The sequence below is a fragment of the Cyprinus carpio genome, unplaced genomic scaffold, assembly GCF_018340385.1.
Source record: "Cyprinus carpio isolate SPL01 unplaced genomic scaffold, ASM1834038v1 S000006515, whole genome shotgun sequence".
Classification (NCBI taxonomy): Eukaryota; Metazoa; Chordata; class Actinopteri; order Cypriniformes; family Cyprinidae; genus Cyprinus; species Cyprinus carpio.
In genome coordinates this window covers 1,061,215-1,069,808 of record NW_024879183.1, presented here as the reverse complement: position 1 = coordinate 1,069,808, position 8,594 = coordinate 1,061,215, and positions in this window count along the sequence as shown.

The window sequence follows — 8,594 nt, the reverse complement described above, 5'->3', positions numbered from 1 at the left end:
TGTGTGTGTGTGTGTGTGTGTGTGTGTCTACTAATTTTAAATCAACGCTGGCAGCAACACTGTCAGAGAGCTTAATGTCTTCAAACATTTTCATATGCATGAATCATTTGCGTGGGAAAAGGTTTGACCTTCACTTCTCCAGAGAGCATGTCGTCTGCTTGGACCGAAAGTCCATCTGACTGAACACATCTGTGTATACAAGGCGTTGCCGTTCATATGCAACCATGGCCAAAAAGTATTTGTGGGAGTTAAAACCCCTTGCATTTTTGTTCCGGAGAGACTTTCTCCACTGATGTGTTAACTGAAGGATGCAGGGATTTGTATTTATTCAGTATCATCTAATCTGATAACATCTAATAACATTCACTTTCAGTTCAGGTTAACTAGGCATTAAAGAGCCCAGGAAAGCTTGCATCTAGAAAAATTTGTTGGGGGGGGTCCAAAATATTTTCCGTCATCGAGTGCAATGCAGGCAGGCAAGCAAACATCTTTCCATTTGTCATCTGTCCGGGCCGTTCTTGCAACTTGGTTGCGCTAAGTCTGGTTCTGTGGGTTCTCTGCAGAAATATACTATTTCCCCAAATGCCAAGGAATGGGATTTAGGACAAAACAAATTTGCATGTTAACATTGTTAAACGCTGGACTGACAATCAATTGTGATAGTTACGCAGCTTAATCAACAGTAATGGAAAGAACAGCACCAACAGGCATGCCAACCTGTTTAAATTATGCTCTGTTTGAAATGGTTCGGTGTACTATGCTCTGTTTTTTTAGCAAAGTTGCCAACAAAACTGTGTCTATGAAATGTCCTGATACAGTTGTGGCATTCAATACTATAAAAAAAGAGGAAACTATTATATTAAGATTGACAAAAAGTGTATAAAGGGATAGTTCACCTGATCGTGTGGTTTTTTATCCATGCAATGGAAGTAAAGGTTTGCCGTTTTTCTGTTTTGCCTGATGAATGTATATTGCCGTTGTTCTTACATTTGACTTTTAATTGATATTTACGGGGAAATGGCATTTTCTTTGAGCAGTTTGACGAGGAATGCAAGTACAATTACCCAAATAAATTAAAAGACACAGCAACTGTAAATAATGATTTTGCTAAGTTGTAAAATGACTGGAGCACTTTGTAGAAGAAAATACGGCTTCAGTCTTTCTGCTTCAAAATGTAATGTTTAATTCAAAGTCTTACGGTGTCTTTTAATTAGTCTGAAATATACTAGCAATTTCTGAGTAAAAACTGTAAATCATACACAATTTTTTTTCAGTGTGTAACAATGTTTTTTTTTTTTTACAGCGTGCACATTTAATGCTTCAACAGAAAGTCTACAAATATTGATTATCAGTAACATTTATAAATGACTTCAGAACCGGTCAATGTCATCGAAAAGCGATTTCTGAGAAAAACACACAAAAACAAACGACAACAAAAAAATAAACTAAATAATAGATACTGACATCTCTCAGATGCAGAAATGAAACCACATGGTGTAGTTGTTGACTGGACAGAGCACCTGCATATTTAAAGAGGCCTTTATGATTGGTTCCATGTGCCAATACCATGTCTGAGCCGGGTCATTCGGGGTTTGCATAACATAAAGTGTAGCGTGAAAACCCCTTTGATTTCTAAAAGCATAATTTCTTCAGTTCTGTCCACCTGCACTTGAATTAGTGCAACCCTAAAACAAAGAGCATTTGCATGTCATACTCAAACTCCTACAGATGGCTGGCTTTATTTTAAGTTTTTATCAAATGATATGTCCAGAGTACCTCATGACCAATGTTATGGACTAATGTGCACACAGCTTGGCCGGCTCGATGTGGTTTTCGTCCCTAGCGTGGACAGTGGTTAAAGTGGTTTTGGACGCCTGTCCACTATTGTTTTCTGAGCGCACGTGCAAGATGCTCTCTCTAGTGAAGCTGTTCCAGCCTCGATCCTGGCACGTCTGACACTCTGTGAGCATGTCTGCGAAGAAGCGCGGGGGGCAGGTGTACTTCAGCCATGAGAGCTCATCTAGTGTACACAAGGCGGTTCGCTTTGAGGAAAGCCTGTTTATGACATTTTCAGAGGAGCACAGAACACACACAAAGTTCAACATGCACTAAACAAGTCGTTACTATAACCTCTTTCTGCTTCGAAAAATGATCTGAAGGAAATCATTTTTTTTTTAAATGCAACTTAGACAAAAAATGCAAATGATTTTTGTTTGAGCATCATAATTTGATCCATCAGGACTTTTCTAGCTCATATAGTCTGATGCAGTGCAAATATGCGTGGGAAAATTGCTCAATTTTATTCAGAGACATCAAACTGAGACAAACACAACCACTGACAATTTGATGCAGATGCTTATACGTATTTATATGATGAAATTCTGCTGCTATGTTGAGGTAGTAATCAATGAGATTCTTTATAACAGCCCAGAGAGCCAGATAGCTGCCCCCCCATACCCCTGACAAAATGATATAAATATCAGTCAACCCGCCACTCTATATATCCAATAACCTCTCTCAATAAAATGAGATTGGTTTTTGACGATCCAAACATTATAATGCAGTGCAATCCCGCAGGTGCTGATTGAGAGATGAAGAAATAAAGGTGAGATGTTTCTGGAGGCTTGTGAAGATCATTCCTCCGCTGAGGAACAGTGTGAAAGTAACGCTTCTGGAAACAAACGCTCCTGAAAAGATCCTGATGATCAGTTTGAGACTCTTACTAAAAACATGATTGATGGAGAATCAAAGTAAAAGCTGAGCTGCTCCAGTCCAGTAAGAGTTCATCTGGAGATATTACTGCAGTTATTCTGACCTTTACTTGATCAAAATCAGTCTCAGATTTGGACAGCCCCAGAAAGGAGAAAGCACGAGAAGCTCCAGCTGAAGTGGACGTTTGTACAATTACACTAAAAGAGCTTTTACTAGCTTAAAAAAAAAACTCAGGATGCATGGAGAAGATTGTTGTGACAACAGTACCTTTTTAGACAACATGATTTCTATTATGACTGTTAGAGACGCTCTAGAACAGCAAAAGTCATTTAAAAGCAAAAAAGATTTCCTTTCATTTGCAGCAATTTAAGCAATACAAGCCTCTTTTAGAGATACTCTAACACAATATAGGATAGGATTCTAGGAAAGATACCGTCTAGCGAAACCTGTGATCTCACCCTGTCCGGAGGGTTGTCAAGGCATATCATTGGTCTTTGTAGTCTTTCACTTTTCCAGCATTCATGACAAAGGCCTGGAAAACACTATTGTCCGCACTTACTGGACCGACTGAATGCCAAAGCACATGAAGAGCCTACTGCATTCATTCATGATATGGAGCAAATGATTGAGTCTCCCAGGGATCCTGAAATCACTTCATCCCAGCATGTAGTAGCCGTGTCAGTCTGCCATCAGACGTCTCCAAAGCTGCCTCCTCTATTGTGTGTGCAGAACAGAAATATACAAGCACTTATTCTCTCCCAAGGGCCTGATTTCACACCAGATTTAAAACTTCATTTATTTGTATTTTTCATTCTTTATTCATATTTGTTATCTGACCGTCACATTAATATCTCTTATCTATGACTTTTTTTTTTTTCTTCCTTTACATATAGATGTTTATAAAATCTTTTCTCGCATGGAAAATACCTTAATACATTTTTAAAAAATACTCCCTAAACCATGTCAGTATTTATTTCATGCATGGATTTGTCCACGTGGCCATTATTATTCAACAAATGGAAACCAAATTTGAGTTGATTTTTTAGTTGATTGGTTTTTATTTTTTTTCCGGTAATACACACAAACTTTGTATACAAGTGTACTGTAATATTTGTAACATTTATCCATGAATTATTAGAACTATAAATAGCTAAATAGTGTCAGCAAACACTAAATACATGTGCGCATACTACATATTTTTCCTGAGTTCAAGCACAGTTTTCCAGCGGTTGTGTATGTTTTATTCATGGGACGATAGAAATGAATATTTTTTGATGAAAAAATCTCTTTCATGCCCCTTAATAAATCATTACTCTAAAAGCTGGAGGAAAACCAGTGCAACTGAGCAAAGAAAAGACAATGCTTTGCAGTGACCATTACGGTTATATATGACAAAATTATAGTCCGTTAATAATCTGTTTACTGTTAGTATTTTTTATTTTAAAAAATGAACTTTATTAATTTAATTTATTAAATATATACTCATTTTTATTTACACATAAAAATGTGTATATTTATTTAAAAAAAAACTGTATATTTTTAGGTGTAAATTACGAAGATTTTATTCCATTAATAAAAAAATTTACAAAATAAATCTAAAATATATATATATATATATTATATTAGTACTAGTACTAATATATATATTATATATATATATATATGAATATATATTATAAAGGATATATAAATATAAATAAAGGGATATATTGATAATATATTGGACACATGACACCACAGTAGTACCATGGTTTGGTGGACATGTACGTGGTATTCTTTTACACAGTCCATTAAAGCATAATATAAAATACCAACCGATACCATCCTTGTACATATAGTATAACACCGTATGCAGCCGATTTTAATTCATCTTGAAACACCATGTTCACTCAGAAACTGCAAGTAAATTTCACAATTAAATATGGAAAAATGGCATGTAATGCATTGAATTAAATGTGAAATTTTGAAGTAGAAAGACTGAAAAAGTATACAGGTGTTATTTCTATATTCCCGTTTTATTCTTTTACTATAACACCTTAATTTAGTTTTTATTAAAGTCTTGATGAAGAGTTTCACCTTCACTGTTTAAATATCGACTGACTGGTCAGCTGGGTGTGTGTTTTCCCAGATTGGGTGTGAAAGGAAAACTGTGCAGACTTTCCAAGGAAAATGCTAAACACTGCTCTGAGTGATGAGGAGTAAGGGCATTCAGACAAGGACAAAGCAAGGAAGAGTCCATTCTGGCCCATGCTGGGCAATCATTGGGAGCCATTCCTCAACCTCGTCGTCATCATCTTCTGTCCACATCTACAAACCACCCTGTGAGATCCAACCGGAGTCCACCGGGACTATAGATTGGGAGTGAGATTCTGGCACGGAAAAACCAGGCCGTTCCACCAGGGGATCATGGGAATACAGACACTGCTGCGATTGAGTCGCACATCTGAAAGAACAGCTTCCCCTTCAAACACAGAATACATACAAGGAACTACGTTAGCTGTAAATATGCACGTTTTTTCCGTTTCCGGGCAGGCGGACCGTCCGGGGATTCAGAGACACAGGAGCGTTTCTATGCAGGGCTCAGTCCACAGGACGCTCACATTCAGACCCATCGATCGGATTTTTAATAGTAAACAGGCTTGTGACGTTTCTTACAAACTCCTGCAGCAGGCGACAGTTTCAGGTTTATACTATAATTTAAAACACTGCTGTTTACAATAAATTGCTTATTATTTAGACCGCGCCTTTGAATAGATCTTGAATTTTGTCCCATGAGCATTTTAATACATACATTACACATGTACAGAATTCAGAGTAGTTTGGCTATAATACGTCATTTGGCTAGTTTTGCAGTGCATTTAATTGAATTAATTAACTATTTAGTTATGTTTGTGCGATGCTTATTTGCAGATCTTGTTGGTTTGCAGTTTTAGGACATGGGTGATTTATTGAAATGTAATTTTCTGCAATGACGTTCTTATGTACTGTATGTTCCATTTTAAACATAGAACTGTTTCCCATTGTTTTGAATGAGAGAAATCTTTGTTTACTCAAACAGACAGACTGTTTATTATACGTACAGACAGTGTTGCCTTAAGAATGATCGACACATTCATATCTGCATCATTTCAGCAAATATTTAGTTGCTTATCAATGCACAGAAGCATAAAAGGCAGCAAAAGCATATTATTTGATGCAAATATTTGTTTTTCCCTAATAATACCAACATGTGACTGTACTAATGTTAATAAAAGCACAAGATTATTTGCAGAATGAATGAATGTACTTTATGCGAGTACAGTAACATAAATTTTCTGATAATGCGACCAAAGCATATAAATCTAGTAATCAGTGCATAAAGTGCCTGTGGTTTCTGCAAGATAACTCTGTTTCAGTAAACCTCACTGTATGTTATAAATATGACGAGTCTAATAGTCTTAATAACGGTGGTTTTCCAACCTCTCAGCTTCTGTTTTGAAAAATCAACACAGTTTATAATGACAGCAGGAGATGAGAATGACGTTTTATTGCTGATCATCAGATTTTAAAGAGCATATTCACTGACAGACTCTCTTGGTTGTAGAAATCATGTTAATACTGAATTTTAGTTGACTTTAATTCCATATCTGTGGACAGAGTGATTCAGTATTACAGTAATACTCATTTGTACATGTGCAATCTTGTCTAAAAGTCTTTTATGTATTTATAAATATGTAATATTGCTACTGCCTGATTTAGTAAAGATAAAATTATTGAAAATGTTCTTAAGTATATTGACTTTGAATAGACAAAGACCATCTGATTTTATTCAACTTTTTCTGTAAATCCACTGTATATACGGATTGGCTGTAGCTTACTGCATTTTGTGTAATTATGGGATGGACGTTATGCGCAGTTGCCTAGCGACAAGTAACTTATAGAGCAGTTTCCAAAAGTTGAGCCTTGCTGCCCTGTTTGAGCTCAAGGACTCGACTTCTGAACGTTTAAATGCAAAAATGAAGTCATTAAAGTTGTGTGACTTATGTCAAATCTATCTAATTTAAAGAATGGACCACAACAAACCACTTTATTTCATACGTGTGTGAATTAGGGGTTTTTAAAAGTGTGCTAGATTAAAGGCGAGAGATCTGAAACACAGCTGAAGGTCTCTCAAGAAGTGAAATGATGCAGTCGAGCGAGTAAACAATGCCTTTGAAGATCCACAGCGCAGAAATACAAATGGGCCCAGGAGCCTTTTTCTCAGGCTTTGTTTTACCTTGATAAAGAGCATCCAGATGCTAAACCTTCAGAGTCCTCATTCTGCAGAGGCTTTCTCAATAAACAAGTGACAAGGCCATTATTATCGTGAGCAAACAACTGAATCAAAAACTTTGCTGAATAGTTTCTGCAAGACTTTCACACAGATCTTTTAGGTTAGAAAGACAATATAGATATATAAATATTAGGCTATAACTGTTAATACATCATTTTCTTCAAACCATGACAGTAGTAATGATTTATTTTTAGGCTTATGATGCTTTTGGGAAACACAGCCCTGATTGATTCAGTTGATTCAGGCTGATTCAAAATAGTAAATGATTCATTTGGGAATCAGACTACATCGGTCGCTCCTTATGTTTTTGATTCGTACTACGCGGTTCACATGAAAGAACTCAACAGAAAACACCACTGCTGAAACTTTGAATTGGATGTAATCGAAGAATGACTCGAGGTTCAACGAGGGACTGAAACCACTGAATCACGAGTGGGTTTGAGGCTGTTTCATGAATCGTTTTGACTGACCCAGTTCATAAAAGTCATTACGGAATGCGTTTTATTCATTGTCATGTGCAGAAAATGCTGTCACTTTCAAACGAGATGATGATAAGCGTATAAAACGGTAAATAAAAAGGTAATTGTGACTTTTTATATCACACTCTCAGAAAAAAATTACAAAAGCTGTCACTGGGGTGGTACCTTTTCAAAAGGTACAATTTTGTACCTTTTAGGTACTAATATGTACACTTTAGGTACTTATATGTATTTTTTACGTTTCCAATTTGGACCTTTAGGTACAAAGGTGTTTTTTGTAAAGGTACCGCCCCAGTGACAGCTTTTGTGCCTTTTTTTTCTGAGAATGCACAATTCAGACCTATTTTTTTTTCATATGCCTATTTTCTCACAAAAAAATTGAATAAATCTTAGTTTACATAAAAAAATTGCATTTTTATTTTTTATTTATTATTTATTTATTTTTGTATTAACAAATAAAAAGGTAATTGTGAGCTTTTCTCATATTTTTTTCTTTTATTTTTCTTTTAAAAATAAAAAGGTAATTGCAATTTTTTGTCTCACAATTCTGACTTTTTCCTTGCATTTTGCTAGTTCATATCTGGCCAATTCTGACTTTTATTCTCAGAATTGAGAGCTTATATCTCGCAGTTATTTATTAACATTATTTATAGTTACAATGGCAACATTTGAGAGTGAGCTCCACAAAAAGACACACGATGCAAAGAGTCTCATGTTAGACGCTGATCTTGTGTTCTGTGTAACTCTCACTGCTGATTCCTGGCCGTCTCTTTTGCAAAGTGTGATTGGCTTCAGGTCATCCAGGTATTTGAACAAAGCCTTTGTTCATTTTCCCTTTGTTCCGGGGTAAACACGATCAACTTCACCACAAACACAAACAATGTGGATAAGAAAATGAATCATCATTTGTGCTTCTGTGCTCGTGTTTAATCTTGTGTGAGGAGGAGATATTCTGGGCCTGATGCTGCTCATCTCTGGGAGCTGTATTGGAAATCTTTTGTACTATATTGAAAACTCATCTCATCTCTTCACATCTGGCTCAGGGCCGCTCGTGTCACACCTGTGAGATGATGGAGCTTCTGGTTTTCATC